The sequence below is a fragment of the Salvelinus fontinalis genome, chromosome 12 (genome assembly GCF_029448725.1).
Source record: "Salvelinus fontinalis isolate EN_2023a chromosome 12, ASM2944872v1, whole genome shotgun sequence".
NCBI lineage: Eukaryota > Metazoa > Chordata > Actinopteri > Salmoniformes > Salmonidae > Salvelinus > Salvelinus fontinalis.
The window spans coordinates 11,569,345-11,592,555 of record NC_074676.1 but is presented as its reverse complement, the minus strand read 5'-3'; the positions used below and the strand labels follow the sequence as shown (position 1 = coordinate 11,592,555).

Sequence of the window (23,211 nt, the reverse complement as noted above, 5' to 3'; positions counted from 1 at the left end):
CCTTGACTTTAAATAGTTTTTTCCCCTCATCAATCTACACACAATACCCCATAATGACAGAGCAAAAAGAAGTTAAGACATTTTTGCTAATTTATTAAAAAATAAAAACAGATCACATTTACATAAATATTCTGACCCTTTACTCAGTACTTTATTGAAGCACCTTTGGAAGCGATTACAGCCTCGAGTCTTCTTGGGTATGACGCTACAAGCTTGGCACACCTGTATTTGGGGAGTTTCTCCCATTCTTCTCTGCAGATCCTATCAAGCTCTGTCAGGTTGGATGGGGAGCATTGCTGCACAGCTATTTTCAGGTCTCTCCAGAGATGTTTGATTGGGTTCAAGTCCGGGCTCTGGCTGGGCACTCAAGGACGTTCAGAGACTTGTCCCAAAGCCACTCCTGCATTATCTTGTGTGCTTAGGGTTGTTGTCCCATTGAAAGGTGAACCTTCGCCCCAGTCTGAGCTCCTGAGAACTCTGGAGCAGTTTTTCACCAAGGATCTCTCTGTACTTTGCTCCGTTCATCTTTCCCTCAATCCTGACTAGTCTTCCAGTCCCTGCTGCTGGAAAACATTCCCACAGCATGATGCCGCCACCACCATGCTACACCGTAGGTATGGTGCCAGGTTTCCTCCAGACGTGACTCAATCTTGGTTTCATCAGACCAGAGAATCTTGTTTCTCATGGTCTGAGAGTCTTTAAGCAAAATTTGGCAAACTCCAAGCGGGCTGCTCGGCCTTATACTGAGGAGTCGCTTCTGTCTGGCCACTCTACCACAAAGGCCTGATGGGTGGAGTGCTGTAGAGATGGTTATCCTTCTGGAAGAGGAACTCTGGCCCTCTGTCAGTGACCATTTGGTTCTTTGTCACCACCCTGGCCAAGGCCCTTCTCCTTCGTTTGCTCAGTTTGGCTGGGTGGCCAGCTCTGGGAAGAGTCTTGGTGGTTCCAAACTTCTTCCATTTAAGAATGATGGAGGCCACTGTGTTCTTGGGGACCTTCAATGCCGCAGACATTTTTTTTTGTACCCTTCCCCAGATCTGTGCCTCGACACAATCCTGTCTCGGCTCTCTACGGACAATTCCTTCGACCTCATGGCTTGGTTTTTGCTCTGACATGCACTGTCAAGTGGTGGTTCTTATATAGACAGGTGTGTGCCTTTCCAAATCATGTCCAATCAATTGAATTTCCACAGGTGGACTCCAATCATGTTGTAGAAACTTCTCAGGGATGATTAATGGAAACAGGATGCACCTGAGCTTAATTTCAGGTCTCATAGTAAAGGGTCTGAATACTTATGTAAAAATAATTTTAAAAATGCAGAAATATATTTTTTTACATTTGCAAACATTTCGAAAAACCAGTTTTCGCTTTTTCATTATGGGCTATTGTGTGTAGATTGAGAATTGTTTTATTTAATCCATTTTTAAATAAGGCTGCAATGTAACAAAATGTGGAAAAGTCAAGGTCTGAATACTTTTCTACTGTACTTAAAACAACCAAAGATTTCAAGAATAAAGACTGGTTTATACTACGTCTATCGACAGTTGTCGCAGTGACATCATGAACATTCTATTGTCGTCCGATGTCAAACTTGTCGTTATCAAAACATTTAAACTACAGGCTGCATGACATCAGCAGCCTGGTGGTCCAAAATAGCATAACTTGTGTATTTTAACACCAATAAACCCATCTGTTTTAAAAATGAATTTACTTTATTGCAATCTTGCAAGCCCGGCAACTTAAAGCAACTTTCTGAACAATGTTTTGGTTCGTTTCTAGCTTGTTAGCTAGATAGCCAGTTCAAATAATGACCATATCATATAGCAACATCTCCACAACGTCTTCACTTAAGCTCATTTGTCTTCATTTTTACAGGAAAATAAACTTGCAACCTGATCATTATTTACAAGTTAATGGCGAGCCAATTACAGAAAATAGCTTTCAGATGTGAGTGTGACGAAATAATAAAAGCAGGGTATTCTACCAGAGTACTTTAGAACTTGGACACTGTCTCGTTGGTCTAACGTTATATCCTAATTTGACTTTGGTGCAGGTCATGTTCTTCACATTACAGTCTCTGGTAAACACATACACTTTGATTTTATTTTATATAGTATTTGTCACATGCACAGGATACAGAAGTTGTAGTGAAATGGTCACTTGCAAAGTGGAGTATTTTGTTTAGACAGCTAGCTAGCTAAACATTGAACCATAATCCCAACTCATAACATTACTACCCTGCACAAATCTGCAGGTAGCTAACCTACCAGGTTCAATGTTAGCTAGCTAGCTAACATTAGGCTATAACTAGCAATGCAAGTTGAAAATGCTGTATCCCTGAACAGGATGTTAGTGTTTTCTGGTGACTCTGCATAGACTATGTAATGGAGAGCGTTTCTATTTATAAATATAAATATTTTTTTATTTAGACTTACCGAAAAGAATTCATGATTATTATTTAAATAGTGAAATGATGTCAAATGCTCATCACTAGTGTGCGTGTGTGACTGACTGAGGAAGACTGATTGCACTGCCACTGGCCTTAGGCAAGTTCAGCACTCCATCTATCAATGTCCCTGCAGGATGAAAATACTGGGGAGAGATTGATGATCCATGTGATTAAACTCTTAAGTTTTTAGTGGGACTGGTCTGGTGGTTTACTCTATTTAGGCTGCTATTATGTTATTATGATTGCTTTGCGATGGGTGATATCATTTTAAGTGTGTGTGCACGTGTGTGGCCACATACGAGAGGCTGACGTTTCATATAGATGTATTGCTTTACCTCTAATCATCCAGTGTTGCACAGCTCTTCATTTACAGTAATTGGTTTTGAGTCCTTTTTTTACTGTATCCATTGAAATGCTATGTCTGTGTTAATCAGATCATAATCAAGATCAGATCAATGATGATTAAATAGGGAACATAAGCCTAATTCACGTGGACAATAAATCAATTACATTTTATGAATGAAGTACAGCACTGGGAATGTAGCTGACTAGTCCATTTCATTAAGTGCTTGGATAACACAGTTTCAGGACTTCATAGCCTTCATTCAGTGAGTCTGGTGATAACTTTCAGGAAGCTGTTTAACAGGAGAGAAACTATTTCAGCCTTAACTGGTAACACAATGTTCCTCCGCCGGTAGCCTAGCGGTTAAAGCGTTGGGACAGTAAACGAAAGGTTGCTTGTTCGAATCCCCAAGCCGGCAAGGTGGAAAAATCCGCTGTTCTGCCCTTGAACAAGGCAGATAAACCTCCCCGGGCGCCAATGACGTCGATTAAGGCCCTCTGATTCAGAGGGGTTGGTTTAAATGCATAAACACATTGTGGTTGAATGCATTCAGTTGTGCAATTGACTAAGTATACCCTTTCCCTAATCAGGTTTTCCACAATGGCAAAGCGAGGTCAACCCTCTGCTCATTCATTGCTAAGGAACTGATGAAGCCAAGGTTGTCATGTGAGAAACTCTTGAGCTGTCAGAAATTCGATGCATTTCATGCATGGCCTCTGACTATGGTTATTGTTATTGCATTTTAGCCCACTTGCCGTGCCTTGAGATATTTATGAAACATAAGGAAACATAGTTGACGCATGGACATTATAAATTGTAGGATCTATACAATGGCCTATGCCATTTTTCATACATAGGGTCCAAGAGTTTGTGCTGCTCCGGTTACTTGACGGTAACTCCTGGCCCAAGATTTCTGACGCATATACCCTGACCTAGAAAAACTCAGGTCCCTATAGGCTAATCATACAAGGGGTTTGTTGTGTGAAGCCTATGTTCTCAGCTTGGACCATGTCACAGGAAGTTGTCTCAGAGGCAGGCAAGACAGTGGCTTTGTCAGCAGAGGCCAAGGGGGGGCTGCTTCCTCTGGTGTGGAGGTGACACTTCCTACATTCATTATTCTCCATGGTCCTTAAGCTCTTAAGAAATGTCTCGGCCGAGAGAGGCTGCAGCCTGGCGGGGTTCGAACCAATGACTGTATATATGACTCACCACCTGGATTCGGTCTTATGTAGCAATTTGAATTTCAGTTTTTTATATTGGATAAAAGTAGAGATTCAGAGCTACAAAATGGTATATCATACACTGCATTTCTGAGGAACAATGGGACCACCTATGGGAGGAAGGATGTCAGCGTTGCGCTTCAGCCGAAACCTGGTCCCGACAGTCGGAACGCTTCTTGGTGACAACACCAGGCTCCAGAGCATCGAAGCTGTAAAACGGGGAATAACAAAAAATCTGAAGACATTACAACCCCGCACAACATCAATTCACCTCCCAAGTTTAGATAAGAATAACCTCATACAAATAAAACTATTATTTTTACCCCGAAGTGCTGGTACTGCTTGATCTGTGGCAATGGCCTGAAGTACGGAGTCAGATGTTGTTTCCCTCCATAGTTTTCCACAAGCACCGTACCATCCTCCAGTCCAATCAGCTGTGGGATGTTGACCCCTGTCAATCTCAGTGTTCAGTCTGGTCTTTCTGAAGTGCTGCTTGATGAGGCCCGAAGCACCAGTCCGGGGCAAACTTGGTGTGGCCTGTGATCAGGAAGTGAAGGTCCAGATTGTGATGGAGCTTGGTCCACCAGGCACAATACCAGATCACACACTTGTTCTTGTTTTGGCCACTGCAGTTATCACAATTCAGGAACAACTCCGTAGTTGGTGAAGAAATGGTGCATGTAGTTGATGACTGCGCTGCTGCCTTTGCTTGCTTGGGCCAGCTCTCTTTTTGATGACTGTATGACTGGTTGATTAGAGTCAGGTGTGTTATACTGATTTAATGCTGAAAGACACATTCCAGATACAAATATTTGAGCATTATTATACAATGGATGCAAAATGGCATTCTGAGAACATCACTACACACAGTTCATACAGGCAATGTTAGCTACTGTAGCTAGCCAGCCATTTAATGTCAGCTGGCTAGCTAACAGCAAGCTAGCTGAAGTTAACCAATAAGTTCAATGTTAGCTAGCTAACATTAGGCTATAACTAGCAATGCGAAATGGCATTCTGAGAAAACATCACCAACGTTACACACACTTCATACACAAGTTAATGTTAGCTAGCAAGCCAGCCACCTAACGTTAGCAAGCTAACAGCAAGCTTTAACTTGGTATCTTTTGTTTAGACATGTCACGTTAACATTAGCTAGCTAGCTAAAAAAAAAATAACTATAATCCCACTCTATAGAGTAATGTTACTAGCAACACAAACCAATTGTCATAGCAAGCTAAAGTTAACCAAAAAACGTTAGGTTCAATGTTAGTTAGCAAGCCAGCCATCGAACTCCAGCTGGCTAGCTAACAGCAAGCTTTAGCTTGCAATGAAAACAACTTTCGGACAAAATTAGAAACGTATAATATCTGGAATCTGTAGCTAGATTCTTAAGTGTATACATGGATGAAAGCTTCACGGCAGACTGCAACCCCTTTTTATAAGACATCCTGTGTTTCCGTTTAGTTTGCACAGATTGTTTGCCCCGTTGTGTTCCACTGATTTCAAAACGTGTTATGAAATGAGTCAGCATTGTATGGCACGATCGTCATCCAGAAACGGACCTTTGTCAATATCGCCTGATAAAGTCAGGCCAGCAATGTTATTGAGAGCAGTAGCAACATATTTGCAGTTCTCCATGGCTAACATGTCTTTATAATAAAATGCAGTAAAAGGATGTATCTACACATTACGAGCAGGTCATTTTAAGACCTGCTCGTAATGATGCAACACCACAGACCAATCCAAACTCCTCCCTCGGCATGTCCAGCCCATTCATTATCTCAGCCAATCATGGCTAGCGGGAAGGTTTTCTGTGGCTAAACCAACTAGGCTTGTAATTTAACAATTTTATATGTATTTACAGATGACATAAGTTTGATATTAAGGCACATGAAAGTTCACATGTTCGAGAAGGCATTTCTGCCAAAAAACATATTTTGATAAATATTATTTTACGTTCAAAAGGCTCTCCTGTGAAGTCGTGACTTGCGACATACGCCTAGTTTCCTGAATCGGGTCACATATATGAATGCCCAAAGCCATCAATCACAGGACACCATTCATTCCTATGTGAAGACTCAATAGTGCTTTTGAAGCCCAGGAAATCTGCTAAGATGGTGTCTCGTGGGAGATTTATGTAGACACAGTATGCGCAGTTTGAGCTACTCCCAGGAAGTGATGTTGCAGGCGAGCTCAGTGCTGCTCCCTCATTGAGTATCTCACCTTGGCCAGCAGCATACCACCCTGCATCCCACTTCTGGCTTGCTTCTGAAGCTAAGCAGGGTTGGTCCTGGTGGGTCCCTGGATGGGAGCCAGATGCTACTGGAAGTGGTGTTGGAGGAACAGTAGGAGGCACCCTTTCCTCTGGTCTAAAAGAAATATCCCAATCCCCCAGGGCAGTGATTGTGGACATTGCTCTGTGTAGGTTGCCACTTTTTAGATGGGACTTTAAACGGGTGTCCTGACTCTTTGTGGTCACTAAAGATCCCATGGCACTTATCGTAAGAGTTGGGGTGTTAACCCCGGTGTCCTGGCTAAATTCCCTATCTTGCCCTCATACCATCACGGTCACCTAATTATCCCCAGGTTACAATTGGCTCATTCATCCCCCTCCTCTCCCCTGTAACTATTCCCCAGGTTGTTGCTGTAAATGAGAATGTGTTCTCAGTCAACTTACCTGGTAAAATAAGGGTTAAATAAAAGGCCAACCGGAGTACTGCAGGCAGCCATTAGCTACTAAATTATCCCTACTTCTTCTGTGTATGATTTTGTTTTAAATAATCAGTTCAAAGACATGCATCTGATTTAATAGAAGTAATTATTGGTACAATGACCACAAAGATTTTCCGATGTTTTGCAAACAATGCCTGCAGTACCGCAGTCGGCCTTGAACTTCTTGGCTTCAATGAGAGGAAGCAGTCGTTCCACCCCCTGGTTCGAATAAAGAAGGACACAACCCAGGGATGAGGGGGAAGAGTGAGTTTCTCTTCTGTTCTCTTCGCTGCGTTTCCTGCCTCTCGACTGTGAGTGAAGTCTTTTTTTGTGAGAAGTTGTTCTCACAGACTCCTGCCCCTCGGCAAGTCTTTGTTTATGAATGACGTTAATTAATCAATATGAAGCTAACCTAGAAGAGGATGTTAATGGTCTGGTGAAATCGGTGACCGATGAATACCAAGGTCATAGCCAGGTACCTTGACTCATAGCCATATGAGCTATGTGCTCATAGTAGCTAAGACTCCCAGCTCAAATTCCATGGTTTCATCATGCGATGTGGTGTAAATGTGATCTAGAGAATCTGAAGGAGGAAATGTGTGTCTGGGGATAGGTTTGAGGCCCCTTGTGGGAAACTAACCCTGGTCACTGCTGATTCTGATAATTCCGTTATCAAGCCTACCTAATGTGAATGTTCAGTGTGCTCTTAGGTAGGGCAGTCCTAGCCTATTTATTCATATCACAAGCTTGGCACATACAAAGTTTAGCCTAAACCCAGAATAGTAGGCCTGTCTGTAAACTGACCTCTTAGTAAGGTGCGGAAAATGTTTGTTTCTTCTATTCAAGTGAGAAAGAGGTGCAGCTATTCAAAGCATTCACGTCTACAGTGTGTGAAACAGACTGAAACAAACGGAACCATTAGCCAAAAACTCTGAATTTTTGAACATTGTGACAATGATATTTGACAATTTAATGGGAACATCTCTTCTTGAGCTGCCCATTTAGGGCTGTGACGGTCTTGGAATTTGAGGTTATGGTAATTGGCCAGGTCAATGTACGGTCATCCAACAAATTCGTTGGGGGGGGGGATTGGTGCATATCGGCCTCAAAAGAAGCACTTGGCTTTTCTCTGCAACTTCACTATTACCATTAGTTATTATTACCTATAAATATTAGTCCAGTATACAAATTAAGAAATGTCAGATTGGAGAGGATTGTCACATTTTCGTTTTGACACAACTTAATGTATAGGCTATCATACTCAAAAGAAACGTGGGATTTCACTTTGTTTAAATGTATGTTACTGTTGTCTTAGGCCTATAAGACCCAATGTAAAAAGGGGACGTCACACTTGTTTACATGGTTATGCTTCTTAATAAAACCTATTTGAAACTAGTTTTGTTATTATCATGGCACTTCATTATCATAATTGTTATTCAGGTTATTACTTATAAATATTAATCTACAAATTAAGAAATGCCAGGTTGGAGGATCTATGAAATGTTTGTGTTGACACACAATTAGCACATGACTGAGTCAACATAGATGTATGCCTAACTGTCGGCTTTTCTGCAAAAAAAAAATAATATTCAATACGGATCCTATTTTGACACACAAATCCATTCGCACGAAGTCCACTGTTTCATTTCAAAATGTTTTTTCCAAAATGTAACATCACACCCTGATGCTGCGGTCAATCGATGGACATCTAAGCCTATAGAGAGAATCAGCGAACTCTCTCTCCACACACACACACACCTCTGTAAAAGGACCCGTCAATCAAAGCCACCAGCGCATGTCAGACACAAGAAAATATTTATTATTTCCTTTAAACATATTTTTAAAAACCTAGGCCTACCTTAGGTTTTCTGAAATGAGGAAGTAAGATGAATTGACAAGGAATGTATGAAGGGGAGAAAGACAGTTATGCGATAGTATTAAATTGACAATCATTAAAATGTAAACAAATATACATGTCTATAACTTAAGAAAAGATAACGCATTAAGTTATACCATGCCAGGTTGGAGAGGATTGGTGCATTGTCCATATTTATTTACTAGCAAGCAATGGAAACGTGCATTGTATAAAAGAAAGTCCACACTTCAAGTGCCATAGCCTATAGGCTAGTGCTTCTACACCCCTGTGCATCTAGCGGTTTAGCTGCTGGCGCATCAAGAGCATTGGAGAGGAAATGTAGACCGTTTTAATAGACAGTCTAACTTAAGTTAGCAGAACATTGGCTCATTCATTAGTAAATACCCCCGCTATTAGGTAAAGTGTATCTACATGAAAATAAAGTTCATACATTTAGCTAATTTGGTTAATAATGTAGGCCTATTTAAAAGTTTTTGACTTATTTTATTTTCACGACTGTCTTTATCCATATGCGTCAATTACACGGTTATTCAATTACTGTCACAGCCCTATGTCCACCAACATTGTTCACCAACATTCAACTTTGTCTAGAACTCCGGTATGGTGCAGAGGAATGGGGCTGCAGCTTCAGTCTCTGCCTGTATGGGTGTGTGAGCAGACGTGTTGTACAGGGAGACGGGAACGCTGCCAGTGTGTCTGCCATCACCATGGAGACACCTTTGTGCCACCACCAGTCTAGGTGAAGCAGAGGGCAGCCTCTGATAGATTGTGTTATTTGTTTGGAATCGCTTCTCAATGCGGAGGCCAGGGGAAATTACTGGAAATTCTAAAGTGAAATTCTAAGGTGCTTCATAAGTGAACCCACCCAGATATGTCCAATATCACCTTGATGACCCCCATTAACCGTGCTCTCCAGGATTTTTTTGTGCACTATCAAACACTAACCAGTTTCTTGTAGCCGAATGTTGGCACCATGTCCTCACGGATGCTACTAATAAAGACAGATGTCTTATTTCCTTCCATTGTCTGCTCAAATGTGTTTCTCCCCTGGATCAACACAATGAACCTCTGACTGCACATCTGACTAATGAACAGCACCACTCGGACAAGATGGCAGGTCTCTTTAGAGCGAAGGCAATGAGGCGACGGATTGTCCGTGTCAGTCACTGGGTTCCTGGGCAGAGGAAGAGGATTTTCACCCTCATTGGCTCCTTATCTATCTCTGGAGTGCTGCTTCATTATGTCCCCTGCTAGTGCTGCTAGAACCCCCCCTCCCCCCTCTCTTGGCAGACAGTCCCCATTGTCTCCTTCTCAAGCACAGACAGTCACTCTCCAGAGGGATTTAAGCATTTTAAGGCATGACGCGTGCAGCCGGGGGCCAACAGCCATGGACTTGTTTGTCTGTTTTTTTCCCCCTCCTTTCTATCTGGCTAACATGACCAAATTTGAGGAGGGTTTCTTTACATTTAATCTTTATCCTTGGTATTTTACCGGTATCCACCAGAACACCACAGTCCAAAATAATACAAATATACACGTAGCCAAGCTGATTTGTTTTTGTAACATCTCCGGTGTTCTCCCTCCCACATCAACAGTGGTGCAATACCACTGCAACCGACTGATGTGTGTACGTAGGGAAACGCAACAGCAGCCATGCAAGGTGCAAATCCAACAGAATATCATTTATGTATTTAACCTTTATTTAACTAGACAAGTCAGTTAAGAACAAATTTCTATTTACAATGACAGTCTACCTCGGCCAAATCCTAACGACGCTGGGCCAATTGTGCGCCGTCCTATGGGACTCCCAATCACGGCCGGTTGTGATACAGCCTGAAATGGAACCAGGGTCTGTAGTGACGCCTCGAGCACTGAGATGCAGTGCCTTAGACCGCTGTGCCACTCGGGAGCCCTAAGTGGGAGAAAGAAGTCTATGTTGTTACAATGGATATCCAAATCCTTTTTTGTACCTGATGCCTCCATCTCACAGGATGATGGTATGACATAGACGAAGACTACACATGCATAAGGGAGTGGGCTAGACTCCCAGGAGTGACAATACATTTCGTGTTTAAAGGGTAGGAAGCAGGAGTCTTTACTCACCAATGTAACACCACATGGTCAAAGAATAATAAACTTTTAGTTGTAATCACAATCTGGTTACTTCTAACTCCAAAAATTAGGTTTTGGGTTTCAAAATATTTATTTACTTATTTTCGGATATCTACGGCACTACTGCTACTGTCATTCAGAGAAGCTACTCTGGTACAGAGTTTGTTTGCGATGTTCGAGCTGGCTAACTTTAGCCACTAGACAGGCTAGCATGTAATTACATTCCAGACCTAGTGTTGGCAATGGTAAACTACAATTAATGATGTATATTAACCCTAGATTGCTGATGCTATGGATTAGCCAATGAGAGGCTTTGAAGCCACCGGTTGGCCATATTGGCACTCCCCAGAAGAAGCCATCCTCCATAGGAGTTAATGGAATTCTACAGTATTTCAATTAAGTTACATGTATTTAAGTATTTTTTGCTTTTGTAGTGGGGGCAGTAACATTAGAACTTTCAAAAAAGTATACTTAATGGTAAATGTTTTTTATATATATTTTTATGTTTAGAAAAGTGAGGTTTTAACTTTGCATTGGGCCTTTTGATGCGTATACTAATGTAACCACATGTAACATGGATTTGCGTTTTTGCTACCTTTCATTTTAATGAACGGGAGAGACTGGGGGTAACCACGGCACCAGGAAAGAGCGGAGCTCACCTCTGGATCCCCATCACATGCTCATTGCTCCCATCATGCTCCATTCTTTGTCTGCCTCTGTAAGCTCACTGATTAGTCGCTCTCAGTGAGGTGGTGGTGATCTAGCTGTGTTGGGCTTCCTTCGGCTAGGCTAGAGACTCCTAGCCACAGGAGTGAGCTGCATGACATCACTGAGAAAGTTGCATCATTCACTCCATATCTGAAGAGGAGATGAAAACAAAGGCAGAATGGTATAGCCTAGTAACAGAAGAACGTCACTGGCTCGGGTTGGAGGTGAGCCTGAAATGGTGTTGAGTACGGTTGTCTGTAGTTGCGCTTAATTTCTTCTGCCCCTTACTATTTTGATTTGTTCTGTTTCACTTCTTGTAGGGTAGGCCTAAGCCTACTCTGACATAATTACCGGGTTGCCTGGTGACTAATGTGTTTCCTGAGAGGGTGGTTGTTTCATCATTAGCCTGCTCTGCAACAAAGGGAGCTGTGAGTCGTTATTAGCTCTGTGTCCTTCACACTCAGTAATAGTGAGTGGAAGTAGCAGTGTGTGAGAATACAGGGCCCACTGTTCCAATGCACGACTGCAGTCGTGACGTAGGGAGAGGGTGTGTGGTTTGTAGTCAGTTCCGGACCGTCTCTCAGAGCCAGACATTCTCAATAACACACACTGCCACTGTGTGATTAGTTACCCGGTTTTCAGTGGGGCTATGTTCTGAAGATGTGGACTCTTTAGGTGAAATAAGCTGGCAAATCAGTGGTGTTGTCATCGAGGCCAGGTACGACACCCTCATAGTCACCCCATAGTCATAGTCACACAAATTACAAATTACTATTTTGTTTAACAAAAAAAAAACAGATATTTAACTAAATTTGCAAATGAGGTGATGTCATCTCATTAAATATGAACATATTTGTATATCACACAAATAAGTTATTGTGGACACCGGATGAAGTCAGCGTAAATATTTTGTTAAGACACTACAGGACCAGACTTGTCCAGAGCAAATTGTGGATAAATACTTTTTTCATCATTCTGTCTATAAAAATCTACAGTACCAGTCAAAAGTCTGGATACTACTCATTGAAGGGTTTTTATTTATTTTTACTATTTTCTACATTGTAGAATGTAGTAAACAAAGTGTTAAACAAATCAATATATATTTCAGATTCTTCAAAGTAACCACCCTTTGCCTTGATGACAGCTTTGCACACTCTTGGCATTCTCTCAACCAGCTTCATGAAGATTGCTTTTCCAACAATCTTGAAGGAGTTCCCACATGCTGAGCACTTGTTGGCTGCTTTTCCTTCACTTTGTGGTCCAATTCATCCCAAACCATCTCAATTGGGTTGAGGTCTGGTTATTGTGGAGGCAAGGTCATCTGATGCAGCACTTCATCACTCTCCTTTGTCAAATATCCCTCATTGTCCTAATGAACAACAAATGACAGTCCCACTAAGCACAAACCAGATGGGATGGCGTATCGCTGCAGAATGCTGTGGTAGCCATGCTGGTTAAGTGTGCCTTGAATTCTAAATAAATCACTGACCAGTGTCACCAGCAAAGCACCATCACACCTCCTTCATGCTTCAAGGTGGGAACTACACATGCAGAGATCATCTGTTCACCTACTCTGCATCTCACAAAGACATTGGGTTGGAACAAAAAATCTCAAATTTGGACTCATCAGACCAATGGACAGATTTCCACCGGTCTAATGTCTATTGCTCGTGTTTCTTGGCCCAAGAATGTTTCTTCTTCTTATTGGTGTCCTTTAGTAGTGGTTTCTTTGCTGAAATCCGACCATGAAGGCCTGTTTTCACACAGTCTTCTCTGAACAATTGATGTTGTTTGTTACTTGAACTCTGGAGCATTTATTTGGGCTGCAATTTCTAATGAACTTATCCTCTGCAGCAGAAGTAACTCTGGGTCTTCCTTTCCTGTAATGTTCCTCATGAGAGCCAGTTTCATCATAGCGTTTGCTGGTTTTTGCGACTGCACTTAGAGGAAATAAATTCAACAATAAACTTTTAACAAGGCACACCTGTTAATTGAAATGCATTCCAGGTGATTTTATTTAACTTTTATTTAACCAGGTAGGCCAGTTGAGAACAAGTTCTCATTTACAACTGCGACCTGGCCAAGACAAAGCAAAGCAGTGCGACCAAAAACAACACAGTTACACACAAACAAACGTACATTCAATAACACAAAAGAAAAATAGATTTTTCTATGTACAGTGTGTGCAAATGTAGAAGAGTAGGGAGGTAGGCAATAAATAGGCCCTAGAGGTGAAAATAATTACAATTTAGCATTGATACTGGAGTGATAGGTGTGCAGATGATGATGTGCAAGTAGAGATACTGGGGGTGCAAGAGGGTAAGTAATAATATGGGGATGAGGTAGTCGTGTGCTATTTACAGATTGGCTGGCTAGGTACAGTGATCGATCGGTAAGCTAGGGTGCGTCGTTAGGGTTCGTCAGGGTGCGTCGTTAGGGTTCGTCAGGGTGCGTCGTTAGGGTGCGTCAGGGTGCGTCGTTAGGGTTCGTCAGGGTGCGTCGTTAGGGTTCGTCAGGGTGCGTCGTTAGGGTTCGTCAGGGTGCGTCGTTAGGGTGCATCAGGGTTCGTCGTCAGGGTGCGTCGTTAGGGTTCGTCAGGGTGCGTCGTTAGGGTGCGTCAGGGTGCGTCGTTAGGGTTCGTCAGGGTGCGTCGTTAGGGTTCGTCAGGGTGCGTCGTTAGGGTGCATCAGGGTTCATCGTTAGGGTGCGTCAGGGTGCGTCGTTAGGGTTCGTCAGGGTGCGTCGTTAGGGTGCGTCAGGGTGCGTCGTTAGGGTTCGTCAGGGTGAGTCGTTAGGGTGCGTCGTTAGGGTGCGTCGTTAGGGTGCGTCAGGGTGCGTCGTTAGGGTGCGTCAGGGTGCGTCGTTAGGGTGCGTCAGGGTGCGTCGTTAGGGTGCGTCAGGGTGCGTCGTTAGGGTGCGTCGTTAGGGTTCGTCAGGGTGCGTCGTTAGGGTGCGTCAGGGTGCGTCGTTAGGGTTCGTCAGGGTGCGTCGTTAGGGTGCGTCAGGGTGCGTCGTTAGGGTTCGTCAGGGTGCGTCGTTAGGGTTCGTCAGGGTGCTTCGTTAGGGTACGTCAGGGTGCGTCGTTAGGGTGCGTCAGGGTGCGTCGTTAGGGTTCGTGCTCTGACAGCTGATACTTAAAGTTAGTGAGGGAGATATAAGACTCCAGCTTCAGTGATTTTTGCAATTCATTCCAGTCATTGGCAGCAGAGAACTGGAAGGATAGGCAGCCAAAGTAAGTGTTGGCTTTGGGGATGACCAGTGCAATATACCTGCTGGAGCACGTGCTACAGGTGAGTGTTGCTATGGTGACCAGTGAGGTGAGATAAGGCGATGCTTTACCTAGCAAAGACTTATAGATGACCTGGAGCCAGTGGGTTTGGCGACGGATATGTAGCGAGGGCCAGCCAACGAGAGCATACAAGTCGCAGTGGTGGGTAGTATATGGGGCTTTGGTGACAAAACGGATGGCACTGTGATAGGCTACATCCAGTTTGCTGAGTAGAGTGTTGGGGGCTATTTTGTAAATGACATTGCTGAAGTCAAGGATCGGTAGGATAGTCAGTTTTACGAGGGTATGTTTGGCAGCATGAGTGAAGGATGCTTTATTGCGAAATAGAAAGCCAATTCTAGATTTAACTTTGTATTGGAGATGCTTAATGTGAGTCTGGAAGGAGAGTTTACAGTCTAACCAGACACCTAGGTATTTATAGATGTCCACATATTCTAGGTCAGAACCGTCCAGAGTAGTGATGTTGGCCAGGGTAGGGGTAGCCAGGTGGAAAGCATGGCCAGCCGTGGAAAAATGCTTATTGACATTTACATTTACATTTAAGTCATTTAGCAGACGCTCTTATCCAGAGCGACTTACAAATTGAAATTATCATAGATTTATCGGTGGTGACACTGTTTCCTATCCTCAGTGCAGTGGGCATCTGGGAGGATGTGCTCTTATTCTCCATGGACTTTACAGTGTCCCAAAACTTTTTGGAATTCGTGCTACAGGTAGCAAATTTCTAGCCTTAGCTTTCCTAAATGACTGAGAATATTGGTTCCTGACTTCCCTGAAAAGTTGTATATCGCGAGGGCTATTTGATGCTAATGCAGTATGCCACAGGATGTTTTTGTGCTGGTCAAGGGCAGTCAAGTCTGGGGTGAACCAAGGGCTATATCTGTTCTTAGTTCAATTTTTTTTTATGGGGCATGCTTATTTAAGATGGCGAGGAAAGCACTTTGGAAGAGCAACCAGACATCCTCTACTGATGGGATGAGGTCAATATTCTTCCAGGATACCAGCGAGCAGGCCTTTCTAATCGACCTGGCCCGGAAGTGTTTTAGGGAGCGTTTGACAGTGATGAGGGGTGGTCGTATGACCGCGGACCCATAACGCATGCAGGCAATGAGGCAGTAATCGCTGAGATCCTGGTTGAAGACAGCAGAGTTGTATTTAGAGGGCAAGTTGGTCAGGATGATATCTAAGAGATTGCCCATGGTTTTGGATTTAGGGTTGTACCTGGTAGGTTCCTTGATAATTTGTGTGAGATTGAAGGCATCTAGCTTAGATTGTAGGACGGCCGGGGTGTTAATTATGTCTCAGTTTAGGTCTCTTAATAGTACGAACTCTGAAGATAGATGGGGGTGATCAGTTCAAATATGGTGTTGAGGGCTCAAGGGGGTCTATAACAAGCGGCAATGGTGAGAGATTTATTTCTGGGAAGGTGGATTTTTAAAAGTAGAATCTCAAATTGTTTGGGCACAGAACTGGATTGTATGACAGAACTCTGCAGTAGATTGCAACTCTGCCCCCTTTTGGCAGTTCTATCTTGTCGGAAAATGTTATAGTTAGGGATGGAAATTTCTGGATTTTTGGTGGCCTTCCTAAACTAGGATTCAGACACGGCTAGGACATCTGGGTTGGCGGAGTGTGCTAAAGCAGTGAATAAAACTTAGGGAGGAGGCCTTTATGTTTCATTATGCATTATCCTTATGCTTCTAATGTTAACATGCATGAAACCAATGCTTTTACGCTTACAGAAGTCAACAAATGAGAGCGCCTGGGGAATGGGAGTGATGCTGGGGGCTGCAGGGCCTGGGTTAACCTCTACATCAGGAGTAGGATTAGAGTATTAGTTAAAGGCTAAAGAAAATATGGTTGTCTAGTGCGTTCGGAATAGAGCGTAAAAGGAGCAGGTTTCTGGGTGCGGAATAATAGATTCAAGGCATAGTGTACAGACAAGGAAGGGTATGGTAGGATGTGTGTACAGTGGAGGTAAGCCTAGGCATTGAGTGACGATGAGAGAGGTTTTGTCTCTAGAGGCACCATTTAAGCCAGGTGCGGTCACCGCATGTTTTGGAGGTGGAACATAAGGCATATTTAGCAGGGCTGGAAGCGCTACAGTGAAATAAGACAGAAATTACTAACCAAAACAGCAATAGACAAGGCATATTGACATTAGGGAGAGGCATGTGTAGCCGAGTGATCATAGGGTCCAGTGAGTAGCTAGGCGTTCTGGAAGCATGGCGATTCAGACTGCTAGCAGGCCGGGGCTAGCAGATGGGCCTCAGGGGGACGTCGCAACGGGAGAGCCTCTTGAAACCTCCTCGGACGGTTATGTCGGCAGACCAGTCGTGATGGATCAGCGGGGCGCCGCATCAACAGCAAGGGGTCCAGGCCAATTGGCAAAAGAGGTAATTGAAGCCCAGGAATTATCTGATGGATTTCTTCGCCTAGCTGGGAGATGGGCCAAGCTCGAGGCTAACTGGTGCTTGATTCGGGACAGAAACTCCCTCAGACGGTTACGTCGGCAGACCAGTCGTGATGGATCAGCGGGGCTCCGCGTCAACAGCAAGGGGTCCAGGCCAATTGGCAAAAGAGGTAATTGAAGCCCAGGAATTGCTTGATGGACCTCTTCGGCTAGCCAGGAGATGGGCCTAGTTCGAGGCTAGCTCCAGGCTAACTGGTGCTTGCTTCAGGACAGAGACGTTAGCCAGGAGTAGCCATTCGGATAGCTAGCTAGCTGCGATGATCCGGAGTAAAGGTTCAGAGGTTGCGGTGGGAATCCGGAGATGTGGTAGAGAAAAGCAGTCCGATATGCGCTGGGTTGATATTGAGCTGTGCAGGCTGGCTGCCCGGGCTGAGGCTGGCAGATGTCCAAGTTAATGGTGATGACTGCTAGCAGTGGCTAACTGACTAGTAGCTAGGGGTTCCGGTTCTAAAGTGTAAAAAATAGCAGATCCATACCACATTAGGTGAGGTGGGTTGCAGGAGAGGTGGGTTGCAGGAGAGTATGTTCAGTCCGTAGATGGAAAATGAGATTAAAAATATATACGAAGAAAAACGATATATACAAGGGATGGGACAAGACAATCAAAACAGACATCCCACTGCTACTCCATCTTGATTACCTCATGAAGCTGTTTGAGAGAATGCCAAGAGTGTGCAAAGGTGTCATGGCAAAGGGTGGCTACTTTGAATAATCTAAAATATATTTAGATTTGTTTAACACTTTTGTTTGGGGGGGGGGGGGGTTACTACATGATTCCATATATATGTGTTTATAGTTTTGTCTTTACGATTATTCTACAATGTAGAAAACTGTAAAAATAAAGGAAAAACCATTGAATGATTCCAAACTTTTGACTGGTACTGTATAAAAAAAAAATTGGACAGTTACACGCTGGAATTAAAATGCACATGGTGAGTGAGAGAACAGACTGGCTGCGTGTGTCTACAGCATCAGCTCATCAAATTAGAAATCAAGTCTATTTTCAAGTCTATCAGCTGCAATGCTGGTAAAATAAGCAGATAATTGCGTCAGCCGTCTGTTGAAAAGGAATTAGAGGAACATTAATTAATAACATTAACAACATTAATTCACAAGGACTACATAGTAATGAACATAACAAATACAACTGATTTTATTATGGATTCACATGACAATTTAAGTTGGCATACACTACATGGTGTAAGTGAATTGACCCTCTACTCTCTGTTAATTTCTTACGGCTGAGATCGGCTGAGATTCCGTTAACAGGATCAACTTGACAACAGCCAGTGAAAGTGCAGGGCACCGAATTCAAAAAATAGAAATCTCATAATTAAAATTCCTCAAACATACTAGTATTTTACACCATTTTAAAGATAAACTTGTTGTTAATCCCACCACAGTGTCCGATTTCAAAAATGCTTTACGATGAAAGCACACCATCAGATTATGTTAGGTCAGTACCTAGTCACAGAAAAACACAGCCATTTTTCCAGCCAAAGAGAGGAGTCACAAAAAGCAGAAATAGAGATAAAATTAATCACTAACCTTTGATGATCTTCATCAGATGACACTCATAGGACTTCATGTTACACAATACATGTTTTGTTTGATAAAGTTAATATTTATATCCAAAAATCTTAGTTTACATTGGCGCGTTATGTTCAGTAATGTTTTGCCTCCAAAACATCCAGTGATTTTGCAGAGCCACATCAATTTACAGAAATACTCATAATAAACATTGATACAAGTGTTATACATAGGATTAAAGATAAACTTCTCCTTAATGCAACCGCTGTGTCAGATTTTTAAAAAACTTTAAGGAAAAAGCATACCATGCAATAATCTGAGTACGGCGCTCAGACACAAAAACAAGCCATACAGGTACCCGCCATGTTGTTGAGTCAACAGAAGTCAGAAATAGCATTATAAATATTCACTTACCTTTGATGATCATCAGAATGCCCTCCCAGGAATCCCAGTTCCACAATAAATGTTTGTTTTGTTAGATAAAGTCCATCATTTATGTCCAAAAACCTCCTTTTTGTTTGCGTGTTTAGTTCCAAAATGCAAATTGATGACACGCAGGCCAGACGAAAAGTCAAATTCCATTACAGTTCATAGAAACTTGTCAAACGATGTATAGAATCAATCTTTAGGATGTTTTTAACATAAATCTTCAATAATGTTTCAACCGGAGAATTCCTTTGTCTTTAGAAACGAAAAGGAACGCAGCTACCTCTCACTGAGTGAGCTCATGGCACTCTGCCAGTCACTTGGTTGAAACAGCTCTCATTCCCTCATCCTTCACAGTAGAAGCCTGAAACAAGGTTCTAAAGACAGTTGACATCTAGTGGAAGCCTTAGGAAGTGCAATATGACCCCATAGACACTGTATATTGGATAGGCAAACCTACAAACCTCAGATTTCCCACTTCCTGGTTGGATTTTTTTCTCAGGCTTTTGAGTTCTGCTATACTCACAGACATCATTCAAACAGTTTTAGAAACGTCAGAGTGTTTTCTATCCAAATCGACTAATACTATGCATATCTTAGCTTCTGGGCCTGAGTAGCAGGTAGTTTACTCTGGGCACCTTATTCATCCAAGCTACTCAATACTGCCCCCAGCCATAAGAAGTTAACTGCTTCCCTTGTTTCCTGCAATTACGCTCAGATCAAAGCAGATATCAGCTAGAACTGCTCCCAGGCCCGCCTCCCGGCACTGAACAGAAACTGTTTGTTTTCAGCCTGTCGGCCGGTCCTCTCCTCTACCTTAACCTGTGGCACCCTACCCTCAGCCTGGCGGAAGGGGAGAGCTGGAGGCTTTTATGTGGGCACCTCAACTGCTGCTGTTCCCACACTCTGTGGCCTAATGGATGCCACCCACCACCACTCTCCCAGAGTAGACCAAACATCCGGAGCCACGAAGCAGCCTGTGTCTGAAGTTAAACCACAACACCATGAGGGGGGACCACTGTCATTCCCAGGGCATAGGAGGCTAACTCTGGTCAATATTTTTCACACTTCAGCATTCTACGGTACAAAGAATGTTGGACATAAACAGAATAAAGCTTTGTTTTGTGACATGTCAATGTCATATGAGAAACCTTTTTCGGGTGGACAGGGGGCCTGCCTGTGTTACCCAATGTTCGCTTTATGCATGCTTCCAACCAGTTGCAAAGGGTCTGACATTTTCAATGGGAAGTTAAGCCCTGGAATTTGGGGAATCTTGCTTAAATTCATCAAAAAAGTTATCTTATAACAGTGAACCTTTTTTGTGGAATACACATAAGGCAATTCTAGTTCTTGTGGCATATTTTGGTTAAACTATACCCAATTCAATGGAATTACAACCCTCTGCATGCACAGGGCATTCTTCACATGTGCAGTGCACTTTCACATCACATGTACAGCTGATTCTCAAGATCTTGCACTCGAATGAGATGCTATTGAGCCCACACTACTACACTGTCTGAGCCAAGGACTACATGCTTTCTGGTAAGTTTTGATTACATTACTGGGTGGGGTGAATATATTTTAAATTATGTGATTTTTTGTTAACTAGTAAATAGTAGCCTACAACAAAGTGTGTTTAAATCATTTCTAACTTGTTAACAATTTCTGCAAGTTAGTTTTTGCTATCGTGTGGGTTTTAGCTTGCTTGAACCGGCTGAGGAGTGTTAATTCACCTGTTTCCATACATGTTTCATTTTAAAACATTTATCTTACAAAGGAGTTGTTTAATCTGCTTAACTATTTTATTTCTAATCTTTACAGGAAAATGCCACGGGCACTATCTGATGTGTGGAGACATTTCACTGCAGCTAATGTAGAAGGAAAAGCTGTGTACATTTGCAAATACTGTGCCAAGTCATATATGAAGAATGCAACAAAGATGCAGAATCATCTGGCCAAGTGCATAAAGTTCCCTCAGCGCTCACAACAAGCAACATCTGACAAAATTCCCTCTACTTCTATTCGAGGTGAAAATGATGAATCAGACACCTTATCGATAGCAACAGCCACCTTATCGATAGCAACAGCTCATGGTCCTCCTGGAATCAGAGGTTGTTTTGATTCAATGGAGGAACGTAGTCATAAATGCTGATGAATGTCTTGCTCGAGCTGTGTATGCAACTGGTTCACCTCTAATGCTCACAGGCAATGTGTATTGGAAGAGATGTCTGAATGTTTTTCGCCCAGCATACAACCCTCCAACCAGACATGCTTTATCTACTAATTTGCTGGTGCAGAGTTCAACAGAATTCAAGTGAAGGTCAAGCAAATCATTCAGAAAGCAGACTGTATTGCAAACATCTCTGATGGGATGGTCGAATGTTCATGGGCAAGGAATAATTAATTACATCTCCACCCCTCAACCAGTATTCTACAAGAGCACAGACACAAGGGACAACAGACACACCGGTCTCTACATTGCAGATGAGCTGAAGGCAGTCATCAATGACCTTGGACCAGAGAAGGTATTTGCACTGGTGACAGTCAGTGCTGTGAACATGAAGGCTGCTTGGTCTAAAGTGGAGGAGTCCTACCCTCACATAACACCCATTGGCTGTGCTGCTCATGCATTGAATCTGCTCCTCAAGGACATCATATCACTGAAAACAATGAACACACTCTACAAGAGAGCCAAGGAAATGGTTAGGTATCTGAAGGGTCATCAAGTTATAGCAGCAATCTACCTCACCAAGCAACATGTCGTCAACATGTTTGACAGTCTCCTGGAGGGGAAGGAGTCTCTCCAAGAAATGGCCATATCAGAGTCTGCCGATATGGACAGCCCCATCAAGAGGATCCTCCTGGATGATGTATTTTGGGAGAGAGTGGTAAGCAGCCTGAAACTCCTGAAACCTATAGCAGTAGCCATTGCACGGATTGAGGGAGACAATGCCATCCTGTCTGATGTTCAGACTTTGCTTGCAGATATAAGAGAATAAATCCGTACTGCCCTGCCCACTTCACTGTTGCTCCAAGCAGAGGAAACCGCAGTTCTAAATACATCAAAAATCGTGAAGACTTCTGCCTGAAGCCCATACACGCCACAGCATACATGTTGGACCCCAGGTATGCTGGCAAGAGCATCCTGTCTGGTGCAGAGATCAACAAGGGCTATGGTGTCATCACTACCGTGTCTCTCCACCTTGGCCTGGATGAGGGCAAGGTTCTTGGCAGTCTGATGAAGTACACTTCCAAGCAAGTGCTTTGGGATGGAGATGCAATATGGCAGTCGTGCCAACAGATCTCATCAACCACCTGGTGGAAGGGACTTTGTATCTGAGGCTCTTTCCCCTGTTGCCTACATCATCCTCCAAATCCCACCAACATCAGCCGCAGTGCAACTGGTCCTTGTTTGGGAACACGCACACCAAAGCACGCAACAGGCTGACCAATACAAGGGTTGAAAAATTGGTGGACATCCTGGCAAATTTTGGGGCTTTTTGAGCCTGACAACGAACCATCCTCAAGGTTGGAAAGTGACAGTGAAGATGAGGCCTCAGAGTCTGATGTTCAAGAGGTGGACATTGAGGAGGTCCAGGGAGATGACATGGAAGCCTGAGCGGAAGACAACCAAAGCTTTACTTTCTAGACTATCACTTTGCAGATATATGTTCAAAACGTTTTTGGGAGATGCGATGGATCATTGGAGATCATTCAATATTTCCTTTTGTTGTTTAGTGAAATCATCCCATGTGAAGAGTCAACTCATTTAATTAAAGTTCAATTCGTAACTAAATTGTTTTTTTCATTTCTATTGTAAGGATTTGATTATTTGCAATTATGTCTACTTATGAAAAGGTAAAAGGTTCATGTTTGTCTCCATCTGATATATTAAATATATCCAAAATTAAGAAACATCTACATTTAAATTGTATTAATTTGCATATATTCCCACGGAAAGTTTCCACCTCCTGAATATTCCCCAAAATGTGCAACCCTAGTTAAGGGTCAAGAAGATTGTTCTGAGAGAGATACAGAGAAAGTTGATCAGAGACAGCACGCTCAAGTGTTTT

The 23,211-nt window shown here is 43.0% G+C and overlaps 1 protein-coding gene across 4 annotated transcripts in view; it reads left to right on the top strand.

The window, feature by feature from the left end:
- The window catches only part of kdm7ab (lysine (K)-specific demethylase 7Ab), a 47,606-nt gene that overhangs the window by 5,477 nt on the left and 18,918 nt on the right, over positions 1-23,211 (top strand). The window contains exons 1-2 of one of the 4 annotated variants that reach the window (XM_055939706.1): positions 2,447-17,105; positions 17,198-17,292. The exons of 1 other annotated variant lie outside the window; for it this stretch is intronic. The gene's annotated coding sequence lies outside the window, so the exon portion shown is untranslated. Of the gene's footprint in view, positions 1-2,446; positions 17,293-23,211 lie in introns of those variants that run through there. 2 more of the 4 variants (XM_055939705.1, XM_055939704.1) reach the window with 2 other exon arrangements.